This window comes from Thunnus albacares, chromosome 6 (assembly GCF_914725855.1).
Source record: "Thunnus albacares chromosome 6, fThuAlb1.1, whole genome shotgun sequence".
NCBI lineage: Eukaryota > Metazoa > Chordata > Actinopteri > Scombriformes > Scombridae > Thunnus > Thunnus albacares.
The window spans coordinates 30,960,367-30,981,873 of NC_058111.1; the positions used below are offsets into that span (position 1 = coordinate 30,960,367).

Genomic DNA, 21,507 nt, shown 5'->3' on the forward strand with positions numbered 1-21,507 from the left:
CAGTGCCGTGCATCATTTTAATGACTGCACAGGATTATCCCCTTACATAACCGAGCGTGGGCGTTTTGGAGACGGCTCCTGACAGTGTGGGAGGGTATCAGACCGGACTGGAGGAAGCGCCGAGCTGACGCTGGATGACGGGGCCGTTGTGAGGTTCAGTGTGGGTCAAAGTCCATACTATGTATCAGCTGTCAGAGAGTGTGTTTGGTTTACCGGCTGCACGGGCGTCAGCAGCGACGCAAGGCTCTCGCGTCTGACATCAGAGGTAGAAGGGTTCACACGCTCCGTCTCTCGCTCTCTCTCATGCACACACAAAACACAACACTGTCACTGAGCTCAGCGTTGGTCTGTCTCTCTCAGAGCTGTTTCCCCACCCCCCACCCCCATCCCCCGAGCAGTTGTACCAGCCAGCTGCGGTGGACGTGCAGTTCCTAGAAAAGAAAGACATTTTTGCAGAATACAAGGACAGTTAAGTATATCCTCAAAAGGATTTTGACAGGTGAGGTGGGTTCTTGTGGGGACACGCCTCAATCCATCACTCTTCTGCCTTTGTAGCAGCAAATTGCTAAAGAGAAAAAAAAAAATCAAGAGGCTTCACAGTTACTATATACAGAGCCTACCTGCATATATACAAGCCTTTCTGGAAGCAGCACTTAATCCCCTCACCTACCTGCCCTCCTAGGATCATTTTGTTATTAGTGTGATGGTGCTAATATAGGCCCAAACATACTCTATATCTTATTGTATAGTCATGACAGTAAAGATCACTTATATAAAAACTGTAAATTATTGCTGTGTTTATGGTTGACACCATAGTGCCATTTAAACAAGGTCAACACTGATCAATTAGGTTTTAAAATGAATTTTTACTGTATGTTTAATGGATAGCAAAGCAGCATTTAAAATCCATGAAAGAAACTTCATTAATCCTTTAAATGTTAAACAATATCTGTTCAGTACAGTTTTATACACACTTTGTAAAATGGTACAAAAAAAACCAAGATCACATTACTTATAAATGAATAAAATATAAATATCAAAATTATGATAAAAAAGTTGTAATTGCAGAACTAATGAGATTTGGTATTTGAATTTAATTGTATAATATTATTGTTTTATTAAATTAAAAAAATAAAAAAGGTGTGCCTTTTGGTTGCACATGGTGGCTGAAGGCCCTGAATGGCTGCTGCAAGCTGAATTTGACTGCACACATTTGACAGATTTTTAAGTAAAACATGATAAAAGTGATACATTTTGCATTTTGAAACATCAGTATACCAATGTCACATTTATGGAACCCAGAAATACTTAATAAACTTTAGATAATTAATTTTGTAATCCCCTCAAATTACATATCATGGTCTTACATTGCTAAATATACTGATGTATTCCCTGCATTTTATGAGATAAAATAAAATGCAAGGAATACAAATTAATAAATTAATAAAGTCCTCAAATTAATAAATTGGGTTTTAAAATTAATAATTTGCACCCTTAAATGGCTTCTTTTGCTACTGTTCCATCTACGTAGTCCATGTTCCTAATGCTGCAATGAAGTGCCACTGGAGCTGAGATTTTATGAACTGACATCTATATAGCTTCAAAGCTTTTACTGTGAAATATCATTTGTCATCCCATAAAATCCCTTCAAAGGAAAATAACAGCTTTGTGTTTAACAGCCAAAACCTGAAGTACATTGACAAACCTCAGTCCAATATCAAAATAAAACTGTATTAAAGCCAGTGATAGCGAGAGTGTGAAAGGGACACTGACAACTGCAATTAAACTTCAAGCTAGTAAATTGTGGCACTAAATCAAGTAATTTAACATCACAGTTCAGTACTTCAAGAGTATAAATGATTTAATTTGAGGGAACTAATCAAATAATAGAGAGTACAAATGACTAAATTGTGAAAACAAAGTACATATGTGAATGTGCAAATTAATAATTTTACTACATTCTTTATAACCTAAACACAGATTTACTAATTTAGCAACTTATGAAGAATTGCCCCTCCTGACACATATGTGGTTCTGAACAAATCAAAGTGCTGTGCTTTTTTTGCACCGTACTTCCCAGAGATCACCTGGCAGTACAGGCTTGTGTCCAATAACTTCTGTTTTGATTTTAGTTGGCACTCCAATCTTTGTTCAGTTATATTACTGATCATCCAGAGTACTCTGTTTTACTTCTGTTTATTGTGAACACACCAGAAGTATAGAACACACCACTTCTTGTGCACCGCAAGATTTTATACTAGAAGAGGCCTTCAAGCAGCAAATGTAAATGATGTTCATGACACAGGCAGTAGGTCTAATCATGTTAACATCAGTGATAGAGGGAGGAAGAATGGACAGTTATATGAAAATGTCTGAGATTGTTTCATTAAATGCTGAAAGCTGAATATAATGTTTTAACGGGCAGGAGGCTGCTGTGTAGTGTAGGTGTGTGTGTGTGTGTGCGTATAACCAATTCCTACCCCTCTCTTTTTAACTCCCTCCCTCTCTTCATCTCTGTCTGCGGCCCTCCAGCCTCTCTCCACCTTTTTCATACCCCTCTTCTTCCTCTCGGCGGGGGTGAGAGTCGCAGGTTGACAGCCTCGCAGGTCTCCTCATTACGCTGTGTCTGAGCCAGCAGAGATTTATAGAGATGATAAAAGCAGTCTGGAGGGCAATAATGACCACGGGCTCTGATGCAGGAGGAAGAGGGAGGGAGGGAGCTCTGTCTGGCCACTCGCTCTGTCTCTGATCACTCACCATGCTGCCTCGATGACTTCACCTCATACCGAATGAAACAGCAGAAAAAGTTACCTTCAGTGTCCACTGCTGAAAATATTCATTTATTTTGATATACCTTTTATTCCAAATCTCTCTCTGTTTCCCAACAACCATTTTTATGTTCAGAAAAATATTAATTAATATTAACTAATAGTCCCTGTCCTTACAACTTCACCAACTCAGTGCTACTTCCTATAAAATTATACCAGTTATTGGACCAGTATGTCCAAACTTTTGACTGGTACTGTATGTAAGCCTATAAAAGAAAGAAATATGCATGAAAGTAGAGGTTTAGATCTCACAAAAACTATTTATATGAAAAAAAAAAAAAAGTGTATATATATATATATATCTATATGTATATATATATATATATATATATATATATATACATATAGATATACTAAAAAATTGTTTAGACAAGGCAGTATTTTTTTCACATTAAAGTAAATGAAAAGCTGACCTTAACCCCAAAAACCTAAGCCTAAAATTAACTACATACAATTTCGTCATTATTTCACAAAAACAGAAATTTCTAGGCTTGTTACGAAAAAAGGGTCTTTTACAGGATATGATATGAAAATGTGTGGTTTTAGAGGGATGTGTGTGACTTGAAGTGAAAATATGTTGCTTCATCAGCGTGAGGCGGCTCACCTCATTGTGATGAATTCATGTTGGAATTTCCAAAAAAGGACGGAGGCAGTGATGATTTTTTTTAAAAACTAAAAGTGGTTTTACTTCAACTACATCCCTGTTCACCCATCTGTTTAAAAATATATCAGTCGATTTGATTGTTTAACTGTTTTTGCGTTGCATATAATATATTTTACATACATATATTTTGCATATAATACATTTTTCATGGTGGATGGAATTCAACATTTCTGCTAAAACTGGACTTACTTTTGACAGTTTGTTGCTCGGCAGACGAAAACAGAGAAGAAGACATGTAGTGATGCAGAGGAGAAATTGACGCAGTTGATGGTCCTGTCTTGCAGAGGAGAGATAATAGAGAACATATGGTGTGTTCACAGTGTTGGTGATGCTGTTATCTTTTATTTCAGTTATAGATCAAGTGTCCCTCCCTCTCTGGCTGTCACACTTAACCTGTGGCCTCACACTGAAGGACAAATACAGACAGCTCCAGTTGTTTCTGTAATATTGTAGACATAGCTTATAGCCTGACATTTTATTAAAAATCAGATATAATCTGATAATGTATGTATCTAATCTACTGTGTAATTTATTAATGAATCATAATCAGTATTATTATCATAGAGTATATTATTACTGCAGTTTGTTCCAGAGGGTTTCTGCTTTGCCAATGAAGAGTAACTCAAGTGGGTTATGTGTTTCTTTAATTATTTTTCCCCCATGGTTTCAAATCTAAAGATAGTGATTATCTGGACCAAAATTTTGTTAAATTTCCTTATAGCCTAAATGAAAGAAAAATGCACTTTAAAAAAAACAGGTTAATCTATTTATACATGTACAGTATATTCAATTTTGTTCCTCATCCTTTTGTCCTATTTCGATTTTTCCGCTAACTGTAACTGTAACCCCCCACATACTGGCCCTGACAAACTGCAGCAAGGTTAGTTTCCTGGGCGTGGCTAGAACTCCTCACAGGCTGGCTGACTGTTTCAGTCTCTTTTCTTACTGATCCTCTGCCCTAACCACCACCCCCCTCCACCCCCCACCACACACAAACACACACACCACTCACCACCTTTATTCATCCTCACACCTGCTCTCCCCCACACCCTGCCTTTAATTCCACCTCTCGTCCTCTGCCTCCCATCTGTGCTGCTCTGCGGGGTTAAAGAGGGACAACACTGATAAAAGTAACTAACTGCTAGTGTAGTGTTTAGATTAAAGCTGTTTGCTATTAATAAAAGCCAACAACTCCTAAAAACATTGAGTAATATGAGTTTTTGGGAGGCTTGCACCTAAATCCTAATTTGTGCATGGAAATATGTGACGTCACCTTTTTTCCAACTCAGCCTCGCCCACTTCAAAGCAGTAAGAAAAGCAAGAGCAAAAACACAAGTAGAGAAATCTCTAATGTGAAATAACCAAAATGGATCTAACTTGGGCAGAAATCTGTGTTTTTGGGGGTTTTTTTGTAGGATCCTGTCACTCATACGAAGACGCTGACTGAGAAAATACAGTAGGTTTTCAGGGTCTTAAATACATTCTACTGATAGTGACAAGAAAATAAGATTGATTGTAGCTTTAAAATATATAGTTTTACATATAATTATATTCTTGTCTTATATTAAATGTTTGATGTGATGTCTCCAATAATATATATATATATATATATATATATATATATATATATAAATAATAGGCCAATATGATCGGGCCATGATCAGCTTGTTATAGGTCAAAAGCTGATGGTGAAACAAGTTTCACAAGGCCAAAATGACATCGCCATCTTATTTTGAATATACATTTTTGACTGTTTGTATCATCTGACATGACTTCCCAGTGCTGTTTCTTCTCAGAACCACACCACCAATTGCCACATATAATTATGTGCTTACTTGTTGTTGGTGCTTCATATTGTTTGCTTATTTGCGTTTCAAGCCAGTGGGAGCACATGATGATTGAACGAGTGTAATATGGGGAAAGTAGAATGAGTACTGACAAATACTGAGAGCATAACAACTGTAGTGAAAGAGAAAGAAGAGCTGAAGCAATATGAGGAGTTAGAGGCCATTGAACCATATAAAGGGGCTGATTCTTGGATTAAGGTTTTCCTGTAGATTCCCATTGATCAGGTCTAGAACTGTTGCTATTATGAGCTTTTGGCCACAAATGCTTAGAATACTAAGGGTTCATGCAACTTCCCTTTAAGATTTAAGACGCTGAGCAGCTATAGTATCCTCTCCAGGTGACACGCTGGATGACATCTGTACATGTGCGTTTGTCTCACGGTGACATAAAGAGACAAATCCCTATTCTGAGTGAGTGTGAAAGGTAAACGAATGCTCTAAAAATTAGCCATTTTGCCTCGATTCTCTCACTCCTGTCTCTCTCTCTTTGCTCCCAGTTCCATTTTCTGGTCCATTCATATGGTAATAGAGGTCAGGAGATGAGGGGGTTCTCACGTTCAATGTGAAACTTGGCCCTTTGTGTAGCCGCGGCTCAAGCTGCCGCGACAGAGGCCAGAGGTGAAATTGAATTCAGCTGAAATTCCCCAGTGAGTCTGGCCTTGGGCTGGACTGTGCACGGCTGGACTGGCCTGGCCTTGGTGAAGGGTGCAAGCTGTGGCTCTCTGTGTAGTCAGAGTTCCTGGGTGTAAGAGAAGCTTGGATGGTAAATCTTAAACTGAGCCAGGGCTAAAATGAACCATGCCATCTCTAACTTGTAATTAAGGTTTGATTGGCAAGAACAATACGAAGACTATTGGATTTGAAGATACCTAGCTAGTTGATATTTTGAACTAATGTCTTTAAATTAGACTAATGATTAACACTAATGTCTTTAATAATTCTGCAGTTATTTAATGTTCATGCAAGAGTTATCTATGGTGAAACGTATTTTAGACCTTCACAGAAAACTGAAGCAGTCTTTTAAAACCACCCGATTGCCTGACAAGAAAGTTGATGTTGGACAATCATCAAAATTTCAGGTTACGTTCATTGACAACCTTTTTTGACATTCAATGGCAGCATTTTTGGGTTAGGGGAATGGGGAATTAATCCTTCTTTCTCACCTGGCCAATAGTTGTGTGAAGTGGACATGCTTGTCAGATTGTTTGTTTTAGAAAGTTAAAAACTGTTGGACACAGCAATACTTTCTGGTGTGCTACGTAGAAGGCACACAATGTCCTGCTTTGGTACCTGACATTGCCGCTGGATGTGATTCGTGAGGTGCAGAATCGTACAATATGGAATTAATTCCTACGGATTCTGGGCAGATTGAAAAGCAGACTAATGAAACTCCCTTGGTTGTGTGAGCAGCAGCTAAAGGCAGGGTGAAACAAGCTTCATTTCAGGTTTTATAGACTTAGACCCTTTAAGGGAAAAAGTCCTTGTCCGTACTGGCAAACCAATATATTCTGAGATTTGGTCTGAAGGCTTTGGCACCTCAGGGTTTGCTGAGTAACATTTAAAAGGGACAAAACTCTGAAAAACAAAAAAAACTATTAGCTCTGGAGTGATATATAGTATTTATCAGAGTAATTTTCTTTTTAAATGTTATGTGAATTACCAAAGTTTGGAGCTATTTTCTGTAGTTCAAGTCAATAGCATTGACATTGAAAAAAAACCCAAACTCAACAGCAAAGTTTCAAGTGTAATGGCGTGGTTACCGACAATAATCTGCAGGTCTTCATGTGAACAATATCGCAATTTTCTACCAAAGCCTGCAAACTGTTTATCAGACACTTTTTAAGCAAGGTGTCATGAGAAAGTGTGTCATTTGAATGGCGATGCTGTTGAGTTTTCAAAAATATAATTTTTTTCTTTTTGAGTACTACAAGCCAGATGCCTAAATATTTGTGGTGAGTTATAGACAGGTTTTTTTTTAGTTAAAAAAAAAAAAGAATCAAATAACATTGAATTGAAATAACATTGAAATACTTTGATATTTTACCAAGTAACAGGAAAATTCCATTTCATTGTATTTTGGAGTATACTATCCATTTAAAAATGGAGAGTTATTTGAAAAAGTCTCCCTCTTCATGTAATACCTTCTCTTCTGCAGACCCACTGTACCGCAACCACACTGACCTTTTACTGCTTTATTCACTTTCTTGCAGAAATTGTTAACAAAAGTTCAGAAAACTGTTGATATACAGTAGTAGGTAGACAAGCTGCTGATTAGAGAAATACCTCTTTGGTTTACATGCTTGTAATTTAGAGCTTGAGAGGCTTGTCAGTTCTGAGTTGTATACCCCCCAGCTCTGTCCAACATGGCCTGGTAAACATGATTAAACACTTTGCCATGCCCTGCAATCAAACACAATTTTCACAAATTATGTCATAATTATGCATCTCTATTCATATACAGTTTGTTATTCTTTTCACCCATGCCTGAAAAAAGACAAATTACATGTGAAATCTCTAGCCGAGTAATTGTGCAGGAGTAATCAGATACTCAAGGTTGCGGGTAGATAACTCGTAGGTAATTTTGGGAATGACCTTGTTAAGGTAGTAGTGGATTTTTATGAATAGACTGTGTGTGTAACCTTGAGTAGCAGTGAGAGCATTTTCTCTTCAGAGAGACGTGAATACAACCCTTTGCTTCCTCAAAAACATATATTTGTGTCCTTGGAGCCTCCTACAAACATGAGTCAGAGCTGGATTTGTCACATTTATAGAAGATGTTAACAACACAAACATTCTCTCAATAAAACATGTTGTTTCTCTGACGTAAATTAATAAAGGAATGTGGCTTTTAATGGGAATGTATATGCATCTTTACAGGAAATAACAAACATCCCGTGTTAACAAAATCCTATTGTGTAAATGGCAGCGCAAGTTTCAAGCCTTGACTGAGGTGTACACATTTCATAAGCAGTTACTCTACTTAACTGTGCCACATTTTCCTGTTCAGTGTCCTGTTTCAGGAAAGACAAAGAAATGAGAGGTGCTATTTTTCAAACTGCTTTCAACATCCACCCACGGCGGTAATTCTGGGAAATAGGAGACGGCTATTTCCAGCTAAACTAATGTTGTTGAAGGCCTCAGAAAGAGCAGCAACATGCCCTCAGACTGATTAAAAAAGACACAAGACCAAAGTGTGTTGGAAAATTTATAGGTGCCTTGCATCATAATTCAATCATATTTGTTTATTTCTTAGTAAAGGGAGTTATGGTCTGGGTAGAATCCATCAAGCCTCTCAAAGCGCTCCTCAGAGACACGCACACACACGTTATATATTAGGTGTCAGAGAGAGAGTGTGGAGGGTGCATGGGGTTTAAACAGAAATTCTGTTTACAGTAAGAGGCTGTGTTTTCTATAGGAGGAGCCCACGCTACCTGCCTTTCTCACGTGTTTACATTTGTACAGTGCAAGGGGAGTATGGAAGCAATTACAGGGCGGTCACATTTGGCTCCCGGCGGGAAAAAAAGTAAACCAGCAGTATTGTTAAATATGATTTAACTACCCTGAATCCCAAAGGTGGTGAGGGTGGAGGGCCATGCAGGCTGGGGAGCCCCAAAGCTAGATCCCATGGGTACGACAAGGTCTGTATGGCTGCCCTGCCACCTGCACCAGTGTGGGTTTGATCTGTATGGGTCTTTAAAAAACACTGTTTTTGGTTATTTGAGGCTGATAAGTTTTTGAGAAGTAAAAAATAAAATTTGCCCCATGATAATTATTGTTTAAACCTGCATTAATTGACCTTTTGCCACTTGGGGGCAGTACAACAAATAGTTCAATGTTTTAATATTATCACCTAATAAAGTTGATATGTTGATACATACAGTTGATACATGTTAGCAGACAGTGGCTAATATACACATCAAGCAGCCACAGAGCAACATTAGCATTTCAGAGATGTTTCTTTATAGCTGCTAAATGCTTCTCCAGCTAGTTGCTAACTTTGGCTGTCTACCATTTGGTGCTAGGCAGGTACCATACTGTAAAGTGGGTTTTTAGAGCTTTTTCTCTGAAAACAACTGCCAGGTGAGGGTAGGGAAAAAATTCAATTCACATAAAAATTGCAGTTCTATCTTCTATGATTCTGAGACAATTTACAGATTCCAAAAAAACATTTTTGAACGTTGTTAACAACATGTTGAAGGAACAGATTGTGAATAGCATGTACACACTAGAGTTATCTTTTAGTTGATCTTCAGCGTTTGGCTGCATTTTTTACTTAATGACTAATTGGCCTTGCAAGATGAATGTGAAGTATTTCCATAGTGTGTCTATAGTCCTTTTCATTTGAAAAGACCTGCACCTGGTCAGTAAATAACACTTTCATTTCATTATTCTTATACAAGCACAAGACTGTAAAATGCTTCCAGATTGACTTTTTAAATATAGAAAATTGTGTATTCCCATTCATTTTATTTTGCTGTATTTGTTTGGTCAGACACTGACCTTCATCAAGACCATTTATCTGAACTGCCTGTTATATAACATATTGAAATTGAGGATACGAGTGAGTGGTTTGACACACATTGTGCTGGAGTAAGAGCCTGAAACTAGGTCTATTTAATAAATGGAGAATTAGCTTTGCATTGAGAAGCGATTCTGAATCAAATAGTGACACCAAGAATTGGAATTAAATCGATTCCTAAAGACTCTCACCCCTGCTGCCTGCTACTGCTGAAAATAACACTAATGGGAGTGGTGAGAGCAAACCAACAGTAAAGCTGTGGTGGACAGTACAACCAAAACAAATAGCTGGAAGATGCTAATAAGCTCTGTAGAGCTGAGGGGATTTAGCTGCTTACTAAGGACTGGATAATGTTAGAAAAGAAGTAGTTCATGCAATGTGTTGCCTGACCACATCGGAATGAAAAAACATAATGTGAGGTGAAAAGCCGACTGTCATCGTTTAAATACGGAAATAACGGTGCACACTTTCAGACAGTCTCTTCTGGAAGGCATTCATTGTGTTGCACTGTTGTAAACATGAGAATTGACATATACAGTCGTTAAACTACTGAAAAAGGAGAGCTGGAGTGAAAAGTTGATACCCTGCTTACTTTCTCACCATTGCACACCTGGCCAATCACTGCATGAAGTGAGTGTGAATGTTGTATTGTAGGTTTCAGAATGTTATAGAAACTGTCTAACGTAGCCCACCTAATTCTGATGTTGTAAAGGTGCAGGGTGAGGGGTTTTGTGAAGCCATTCGACCATCCAACAAGCACTTCTGATGACATATGCTGGACACTTAAATGATTTTAAACTATTTCCTTCATTCATCAATCTTAAATCATATTAAATCTGTCATAACTTTAAAATGGACCATACACATAAAATTGAACAATTTCCATACAAACAAATTCCAAAACTGCTAAGTAGTGAGTGTTTTAAAAAATTGTCATGGTGGATCAGATCCAGACCATGAGATGTTACACCTCTTCACTAAAAATGGAATTTAAAAAGGATAACAACTACAAATATATATTGAATGGTATCATTTGCACTTACAGTATGCACAATCTGATTAAAATGTTGTTCATGTTTAGGGCTTCTCAAAAGCAGTGGTGAAAAGTAAATAAGTACATTTAATCAAGTACTGTACTTTCACTCCACAACATTTCAGATGGAAATATTGTACTTTCTACTCCACTACATTTATTTGACAGCTTTAGTTACTTTTCAGATGAAGATTTGACACAATGGATAATATAACAAGCTTTTAAAATACAACACATTGTTAAAGATGAAACCAGTGGTTTCCAACCTTTTTGGCTTTTGATGTCTTACAAAAAGCAGTGTGTAGTCGGGGTCACATTTCACAAGTCTATGAGTTGTTAACAGCTCCACCAAATAGTGATTTTTCCCTCTAAACTTCTCACATGATTTTATCTCAGATAATTATCAAATGATCCAATATTTCACCAAAAATCAAAGATTAGAGAAAAAGTCCAAAAACCGAAAACAGACTTGTGAATGCGTCAGTATTAATAATCTAATGATGTCATAAATAATAATATATCAGTAAGAGGGACCAAACCACTACTTTTACTGCAATACTTTAACTATCAAGCTGATAATACTTATATACTTTTACTTATAATGGAGTATTTTTAAATTGCTTCTTTACATTGGTATTTTGGATCTGCATACTTGTTCCACCACTGCACAAATGCAACTTTTCTATGGGAAGTCTTTATCCCTGGTCAGTCCTGTTACAAATTCATCAGATTCATCATATCAGAGGTGAGGTGACCATCCTGTATATGATGTTTAGTAAAAGGTTTCCTGCTGAGTGCAGCTATACTGAAAGATGTGACAGGTCCTGAGCAGAAGCGTGATACGGGGCTGATGGAGAGAGATGTATTTATTTATTCTTTTTTCTTTTTTCTGGCTGTTTCTCCTTGCATACTGGCATTGGGCCAAGCACCACAGACAATGTTTATTTTGTCATGAGGCGTGTGAGAGGTGCATGTGAGCTGGAATGAATGTTCTTTCTCCTCTGCTGCTGCTCCAACCCTCCATCCCCCAGTCCTTCAGTCAGCATGACTTATGCCTGACGGCTCAGGAAGGCTGCTTTTGATTTGTTAGTTCGATATCTTCATTTGTTATTTTGTCCCAAGAACATTTTTCATGATTAACTGTATTATGCTTTGCGTTTATATCTTATTCTGTTAGCAAACATCAAGGGAAAGATCTAGATTATAAACAGCATCCATTAATCCTGCATTCACTCCTTCTTAAACGCTATAAACACATAAAATAGCTAACTGCAAGTAACATAACATTACAGTACAACAACAGTCCTTGATAATATCACCTTCAAGTTAGCCTCCCTTTTTATAAAAGTCGCAGTACTAGCATGCCTGTTGTCATGGTTTGTTCCAGCTGTTTTGTTGCCACTCCTTGTCTTATTTTCAGAAGTATTGTAAATGAATTTATTACGTACACTTTTTTCCCTCCAAAAACTGGTGATGTTAGCTAACTATTACTACCAAAGACATAATGTTACTGAAATGCAAGATGCTGCTTATTAGGTCAAGCAGCTGTATTTTGCATATATATATGCCCATTCGACCATCTTTGACATTGATGAATAAGTAGATAAATAAATACATTTTGTTATTTAGTTTTAGCCTAGTTTTCATTCTAATAATGTTGTCAATTAATATAGTTCCTAAAAGTTTTCATTGGTGAAATGAACATAACTACTTCTAGAGGTAATTGTGACGTGACTTAATTTTGGTTCATTGTCCACCACTGAGTTTTTATTTAATATACAGTATATTAAACAGCATCATATCAGAGGTGGATGACACTGACTTAACCAGATATGAATTTTAATAAAATGCAAATATAAACCTGAAGTTTCAGCAAGCCAATTTAAAGTCTGACTGTTTCAAAGACAGAAGTGGAGGTGTGAGGTTTGTTTCCTATTACAAAAGAGGCTGGAAGCATTTATCTGGCCGTTCCGTGTCATATTTTGCTTCTTGTTAATCATGCTTTTTTGCCTGTAGTTTCTTGAGAGTTTCATGTGTGAGCCTGCCTGGCCAGACAGATGATTGACAGCTGGTAATGAATTGTGGAGAAATGTGAGAGACCAGCGCAGCAAGAGGAAGTGCAATGAGGGAAGATAGGCGAATGAGAGTGCAGTAAATTAAAGCAGAGCTAGAGAGGGGGGATAAGTAGACTATCCCCAAGACTACTTTATTTCATGGTGTAAAAATGACTGCTTCTCACCACAAACTATTGCCCTGTGTGACAGGTAATTATTTTGGCGGCCAGCAGACCTCCCCAAAGCCTCACCGCCAACCCGATATCTGCACCTCTCTCAGGGGGCCATCTGTGCTGTGCTACCCCAGATAAGTGAGAGGAATGTGGGGCAGTCATGCTGCGATGTGAGGGGCTTGCCTGCAGCTTAGATCCTGGAGGCTGGGGCTCCACCCGGACTTTGTTCATAATGACAGAATGGAGGGAGAAGGGTTTAGGAGGGCGTGGCAGACAGCAGGAGGTTTTTTGGAGAGGTTGGATGCAGGTGGTGGGTGAGTGTGTGTGAGTGGTGGGGGGTTGTTGATTCAACACACAGCCTCACAAAATGTGTGAAATAAGCACCAGCTCTGAAATGCAGATTTATTTTTGTGTTTTGTTTTGTGTTTTCCCTCCACATAATTATTATGTGACAATGGCATTAAGAGGACAGAATTTTCACCAGTTGACACATTAAAACCATTTACATTTATGTTAAGGTAACTTAGTTTAGGAGAATAATCATAAGAGATGATTTTGTCATTTTTAAGAAAGAAAATCTTTAATAAATTTTAGATTTCACTCTCAGTAGCCCCTTTTCAGACACGCTATATAATCTGTAAGAGTCATTTCTCTAAATCTGTCTATTTAGGGCCTGATGACACTCCTGTAATATTTCGTACATAGGATGTTATGTCGTAGGCATGCAGCATGCAAACCAATCCAAAAAATTTACAGTTATTGAAGTAGCAAATTGGAAACTTGCAAGCTACATCAGATACACTACACACTGGTTAAAATGACAGGAAATTGTTTAAGTACCTGAACCACATATAGTTACACATAAAATGGAAGAAAATAGACTTGAAGCGTAGAAATAAGCTTCAGGTCCCAGTTATGTACACGCTCAAACTGTTATGTAGGCCGTCCGGACAGCTGTATTGATTAAAATACGAGCGTATCTGTTCCATCAGACGCACATGAGATGGACGACAGAAAAAACCTGGCTGACACGCCTCCTGTTTAGACAAGTCTTTAGCTGTGCACAACTTTACACACACAAACTCACTTGCTGTGTTCAGACATACTTCATCACCTGCAGCCGGCCTCTGTGCTTTTATCTCACAGTATTGATTGTTAGACACAGCTAGAAGCAGGTCAACACTGCATGGAATCAGCACTCAATGGCCACCTCAGTGGTTTTTCATGCTAATTATTGCAGCAGTGCTTTAGTTACCTTGCAACAAGACAACAGTGGGTCTGTTTTTGAAGAACAACATAGAACCGGGCTGTATTTTAAAGGCGTCATATGGAAGAATAGTAGCAAGGAAGACATTCAAAATAAATTAAATGTAGGAATATGTATGAATCTGTTAGACACACAGAGAAATGACAACTTCATTTGCAAGTAAAATGTGTGAGAATTCTTTGTGAGCTATATTAGATCTTTATAATCCTCATTAGTCTGAAGAACATGCAGGCTTCAGTCATTAATCTGTTGCTTCAGTTTAAACACGATCTACATTAACATAGTACATTTAACAGACACTCTTATCCAGAGTGACTTACAATACTCCTCATTACTCATGATTTGGCCTAAACTATAATTTTTAATACAGATAAATATTTGACTTGTCTAAAACAATTGTATAGCACTCAGTTGATGTCCAGTGCGATATTCAGAGACAATGCAGGAAGGAGAATTAGGGTTAACCCAAATCCCAACACCACAAACCAGATTCTGCGTCCTGTCCCAGAGCAAAAATTAATGTTGGCTCTATTTTAATAAATAATTATAACCACAAAACGTTCTCTAACGTCAACCAAGCAGTTTTAGTTGCCCAACATTACCCTTATGTTCCACTGTAACTTTTGGCAGTGATGTTTAAAAAAGGGTTTTTGCAAAATTGTCCAGTATCAGCGCATTCTTTGGTAAATACGTTGTTTCTCTGATCATCCTAGTGAGTAACTGATCATAAGTCAAGAGTTATTGGAGTCAATAAACATGTACTCCAACAACCAACAGACATCAGTTTATTTTCTAGAACAGATCTGCAATTTAAATAGTACAGTCATACTTTACATACTTAGGACAAACGCTCAAATGCTACTTACTGCCGGTTTGTATGAAGTTGTGTTTAAGCAAAACAGTGGTTTGGGATTTTATAGCATATACTGTGATAGTACAATAACTGGCATTTGCATGTGTGATGTCCTTACTGTTGTTCAACCTGCGTCTGTTTCTGTGCATCAGAAGTCGTGTATTAATACAAATGACATAACTGATGTGCAAAGTCAAACAACAGAAATGATCAACAAAGTCAAACAAGAGAAACAAGTCAAAATCAAACACAGGCCATGTACAAAGTCAAGACAATGTACTGCAAGAGGGAAATGTGTAAACAAAGATGAAATGTGACAGTGATATATGCTATTTTGAAATGAAATAGTGTAGGAGCCAGACAAACAGAACCACCATGGGTAAAACAAAGTGCTTCCTGTCAGTCCAGTCACTGTTTGAAGATATTGAATCCTAATCTGCATTAGAAGATGGCGAGGGATTCTGCAGTCCTGCTGAGGTTCCACCTCATGGGTGCAAAAACAGAATAACCTTGATGCATGCTAGCTATCTCATTAGCCCAAATAGCGTCTCCTTATTTGCAAATTAAGTTTATTTTTAGCCCATAAGTAGGAAGTTGCAAATTCAGTATTAAGAAATTGAGGAATTGGAATGAGTAATAAGTTTTCAGCTACATCTTTAAACATGCAAAAAAAAAAAAAGGTTCAATCGGTGCTGTGAATGTGCTGAATACACGGTTTCCCCTTTCAAAAAAGGCACATTTCAGATACCAGGTTTTCACAGAGCCGTGCCTCTATAACAGGAATAATTCTACTAATTAGTGTTTCTAATTATGAAGATGAGACGTCCATCAAAAGAAAAGAGCTGCGGTGTCCCCAGCATGCACCAGTGACACTGATGTTCTGTCAACAAACGTCTGCACTGGACCATCACACTTCTCTTTTTAGTCTGTACTTTCGTGCATTTCATTAACCATTTATGGATACTTTTAGGAGCTAATTGGTTGGGATGTGAGGCCTGTTGAGACAGAAAAGACAAATAAATGAGGTTCACGTGTGATGGACAGCGAGTTTTTTTTGCACTTTTGTGTGTACATAACCATGTGTACGCCTCACAGTTTTTAAAACCCCAAGTCACTATACAGCTGGTCGATTCAGGCTCTTGCTGCCTTAATGAAACACCATTTGTTAAACTGTGATTTACAGCTTTAATTACCTATTAAGCAAGAAAGTAATGGATTAGTTTAATGGTCATTTAGAGACAAGAAGGGACTGCTAGTTTTTAAAATGAATGTTCCACACGAGAAATGTTTGACGGTTCTCTTTTTAGGGGTTCTGTGACAAATAATTGTGTCTCTATATCAGTTCTTCTGATGTGAGCTTCCTCATTATGTTCTTAAACGTACCTACTGGAGTATTTTCTACTACAATACAAAAACCTTTTTTGTTATGAGTCTATAGCAAAGATGAAAGTGAAACACAGGATCGTGGTGGAACTATAAAACTCAATAAAGGTTCTTTTTTTTTTTTTACCTCCAGTGTCTTTATGATTGACAGAGTGCCTCAACCAAACAAACACCTTTTCTTTTAGTGTGAGTCAGTGTAGCCAGACAGGTGTTCTTACACCAACTTGCTACTATGCATCGCACGTCAGTCAGCTGGCCACCAGGTCATCCAACCAGCCAGTCAGTGTTTCATCTGCTCAGCCAATAAGTTCATGATTCAGCCAGTCAGTCAGCATGGCAGACAGCAGCAGAGGAAAGCATAAATAATACATACTGTACAAGTGAAGGCTTTAGAAGTATCGAGCTCTTCAGTTCCTCTGGGCACCAGATAACTCATTTTCTCTCTCGCTCTTTCTCAATTTTTCTTCTTTGAGACAACTTAGTCTCCCCACAGTATCATCTCTGCTGCACGTCTTAGTCTGTCTCTCTGTCTCCCTCAGACCATCCAACTTTCCTGTTTGTTCCTGGTTTCTCCCGTATTTTCACCCCCTCTCCTGCCATGCTCCCGTTTCATAATTTTGCTTGTAAATCTCCCGTATTTCCCGTTTTTATTTTAACAGTTAGACACAGCGCTGTAGTGGAGAATAAACGCCATTTACCCACCTTTCATATTCTGAAATGGCATTTATACAAACTTTCACTTTACAGCTGTCAGTTCAGACTGGCTTCCTACTGCACCTTCTGTTGTAGCTTCCAGGAGTGCTCGCTTTGTTTTCTGTTTGAACATTGTGTCTTCATATGAGACACGGAGGCATCTGTTACTGTTAAAACGGAGCGACCAACAAACCACCGCCCACTCCTGCTACGCAGGTGTTAAAACAAATGAACCCCCCGTGCTGAAGCTAGCAGGCAGACTGGAGCCACTTTCATGAGACAGACGAATGAATCAGAGTTCAGAGGATGAAATGTGACTTTAACTGAAATGTGAGGCATCAAATAATTATCTGTTAGACAAAAGTAAGTAAGTAGCTAGAAAAGATAAGTTTTTTAAATTGGCATTAGTGTTGTTTTCTGCTGTATATTACAGTAATGTTAATGAAGTGTAATAGTTTGGATAGCTTGACTGCTGATGCATTCCCACTGTGTCGTTTTTTTCCACCGTTACTGTAATTAACACCATACAAGTTAAAGCTCTGCTTCATGCTCTGTGAGATTTTTAAAAGGCTTTTTATATATTTTCAGATTGAGTGAAGGAATCAGGAGAGAGGAGACAGAGGTGAGGAAGAATTGCAGGATGTAATAGTGTTGAAAGAAAAGAAGATAGTAAACAAGACGCAACTGATTCAAGATTGAAAGAAAGAGTTCAAGGAGTGAAGAGAAACACACATAGAAGCAGCCCAGGCGGTGATTGAGAGACATGAACAAATTCAAAGCAAGAAAACTGGTAAGGAACTTACATCTGTCTCTAGATGAATTACTGTTCTGTAAATATTTTTACAGGTACAATCTGTTTGCAAATCCTAACGTACACTGAAGGACATCCTCACTAACAGAAGTAGAAGCACAAGATTGAAACCTGCTATAAAAGCATTTACAGGTCTTTGAATATATACGAGCACTACACAACAACTCTATTAACATGTTTTCTTAACCTGTTAAAAGGTTTTTGACCTCAGTAACTATTTTAACAAAATAAGTGAGACACTCTTTGAAAAAATCTTTTTTCTCATTCCTGATAAAAGGCATGTTAGGAAACAACCATGCGTTTTGCAAGGTGCGTAGGGTGGACTTTAGTGTTGGTCATGGTGGGAAAAATGATGTTAGCCAGAAAGCTAGGTCTGTTAAACATAAGTGCACCTAAGAAGCCGCAAAGAACACATCAACTGTCTGTTTGATTACAGCAGGGCAGGCAGTGAAGGCATCTCTGGAGCTGAGAGAGGAAACCCTTTATAATGTAAAAATCATGGTCAGGTGGGGTCCAGGAAAATCTCTCTTATTTTCCAAACCCATTGCTGAAAGGTATGGTCTCCTTATTCTGCAGCTTAGATACAGTATCTTTGCTAAATCATGTTAATTTAGCCAGAAACACAACTTTTTTTTTACATCAATTCACAAGTATTTTATATGTATCATAGCTTTTACATTCCACATCATATAGTGAAAACAGCCATTTTCCACTTGAAGTTCATTGGGTTCATTGAGTCATGTTACTCCATTTTCTCCCCGGCTGCCATCTCTATTTATTTTACCGCCTTCAGTGGAAAACGTCCTCTCTTGTCTGTGCGCCTGTTCCATACACACACACTTCCTCTCGGCTTCCTCTCTCTGCTGAGCCGTTAAAAAACACTGACTGTGCTGCTCTATATGTGCCCCAGCAGAAGGTGCGGTATACTGTGGCGACTATAGCGACTTATGAGTTATAGCCCTGCGAGAGAGCCTGGAGCTGGAACACACTCAAAGGAAAAGGAGGGGGGCGGGGGGGGGGGGGGTGTCTTCCGTCGGTGGTGTACTAGAGGAGGTGACATTGCACTATGTGTGAGTTTCTGTGGAGGTACAGAGTGTAACATAACCCTGTAGACCTCAATGCTTATGTCCTCCTGTTTCCCATGTCCTATAAGTCAGATTGATTGATAAATGTTAACGAACAGGTGAAAACATCTTCCAGTAACATCAATTTTATTTTTTACAAAGTGATACGACCACATTGCCATGCATACCTCCTACCTTCATCATGTAAAACTGACCTTAGTTGTGTGATATGACAGCAAACATTTGATACTACAAAATACTACAGTATAGCAAGATATGGCGTCATTTTGTGTACGCACAACTTGTGTATCTCATAGTTTAAACCAAAATGGTTTTAATATCAAATCATAGACACAGAGAGTAGCACAACGGCTATCATAAGATACAGTGTTGTATTTTAACACTGTTTAGCCTGTATATCAGCTTGATATCTATTTTTGATGGCTGGCAAAAAGTTGCAAAAAGCAGCAGCAGGAGGAGGAGAGCACTGTTTGACCTAACCAAGTGGTTTTTGTGCCTAAACCTAACCAACAAGATGCAAAAAGGTTAAAAATGCAGCACTAAATTGCCATATCACCTGCATACAAAATCAGACTTTGGCGTATGCCCTGCACGCACATTTGAAAGTGTAAAAGTCGTTATATTTGTATGCATTGTGAGACCAGGTTTATGGTTTAGCTGTAGAGTTGGGTGATATTTTTCTGTGGGTTTCGACAGTTTAACATTTAGGTAATACAAAAACTAAAATATGTAACCTAAAAAGCAGAAAGTGAAGTGAGGGACAAGACAAGATGTGTGAAATTTGAAAGACACCTTTGTTACATGGATTTACATTTATGATGAATGAAAATTTACTGAAAGAAATTTACTACTACTTATTTGTATGTATCTATATTGCTATGCAGGGAATTGTATGGTATTCTTCACATTGTTTTAGATGTGACTCCTTTTTGCGAGTCCTCCTGTCATTGTTTGTCAAGTAGTTGCTGGATATCATCTGCATAATACTTATTGTACACACAAGTAAAATGTGATGTAACTGGGTGGTAAAGCAGAGGAGTACTGAAACCCACAACTGAACACTGTCTTCTCTCTCCTCCTGCTGTTCTTAATGCAATTACCAACCAGGACTGGAGTGGACCGCACTGGACAGCATTCAGGATGAGGCAGGAAAAGAAAAACACAGTTGTGGCGAAAAGTCGAAAGAATAATGAAAGCACAAAATTAATTATCATCTCGCCAAGGGCATTCGCAACCCTCGCTTTAAAAGACAGAAAGAAAGAAACTTTGTTGCTGAATTACTGTGCAAAAATTTGGAAAATGAATGACACACACACACACACACAAAAAAAGACAGGGAGAGGGAGAGAGTGTCGGACAAAAGGTGAGCACGGTTTGCCGATCTTACCCCTTTCCATTCATCTATCCCTCCCTTTATCACCCCCTCCGTCGTCCCCTCTGTCCGCGCTGTCATTCTCTCTGTCCCCTCTGTGCTCCTGCCTTTTGTCTGGGTCCGCCAGACTCTGGCCGGACCCAGACAAAAGAATGCTGCCTGTCATGGAGAAAGAGCAAAGGTCTTGGCGATCCGGAGAGGTGGGGTGGGGGTTGGAGGGGTGGCTGGGTGTCAGGGTTGGAAAGGCATTGTCAAAGCTGTGGGTATCTATTGTTGTCTCGCTCCTGATCCTTTGCCTACCTTGCCCATCTCCTCTTGTCTCCGTTTTCTTTCTCGTCCTCTGTCCAGTTTGTCCGTGGACCTCTGTCTTTCTTAGGAGCGATAGGAAGTGTAGAGAAAGGAAAATGCGACAGATGTCTGGCATGAGGCTGTTTGCACTTTTATCGACGTGGCTGCTTTAAGCTCGATGGCATTCCGGGCTGTCCGCTCCCTTCCTCTTGTGGTGTTGGTAGTTCCTACCCCAGGGGTAGGTACTGGTGCCTCCAGTAAGGACACAAAGTTGGGGGCAGTTAAGTGTTGTTGACCCAGTCGCTTCCTACACCCTTGTACACCTTTTCATCCACCAGCAGGTACATCAAGACATAAAGACAAAGTCTTTCTAGTGTGTGTCTCTTTGATTCTGAGTGATGTAATATTGTGCCATTCAATGTTTCCAGAAGTGGAAAGTTACTAACTACATTTTTGAGGTACTTGTGCTTTACTTGACTACTTGAATTATACTTTCAGAGGGTAATACTTTTTACTTCACTATATTTAAATATTTAATTAACAGCTGTAGTTACTTTTCAGATTAAGATTTTATGTAAAAGAAAAAACAAACCAAAAATCAAAAGATAAGCTTATAAAATGCAGTGAATTGTTAAAG

The 21,507-nt window shown here is 38.5% G+C and overlaps 2 long non-coding RNA genes across 4 annotated transcripts in view; one reads left to right on the top strand and one right to left on the bottom strand.

Moving 5' to 3' along the window:
* Positions 1–21,507, top strand: part of LOC122984618 — a 105,537-nt gene that overhangs the window by 4,679 nt on the left and 79,351 nt on the right. The window contains exon 1 of one of the 3 annotated variants that reach the window (XR_006403933.1): positions 17,938–18,104. The exons of 1 other annotated variant lie outside the window; for it this stretch is intronic. This is a non-coding gene — a long non-coding RNA (uncharacterized LOC122984618). Of the gene's footprint in view, positions 1–17,937; positions 18,105–19,443; positions 21,109–21,507 lie in introns of those variants that run through there. One more of the 3 variants, XR_006403934.1, reaches the window with a different exon arrangement.
* LOC122984619 lies at positions 1,071–4,975 on the bottom strand. Its single transcript, XR_006403935.1, has 3 exons — positions 4,505–4,975; positions 3,682–3,765; positions 1,071–2,779 (listed from the first exon to the last, which is right to left on the bottom strand). It is a non-coding gene; the product is annotated as an uncharacterized LOC122984619 (long non-coding RNA).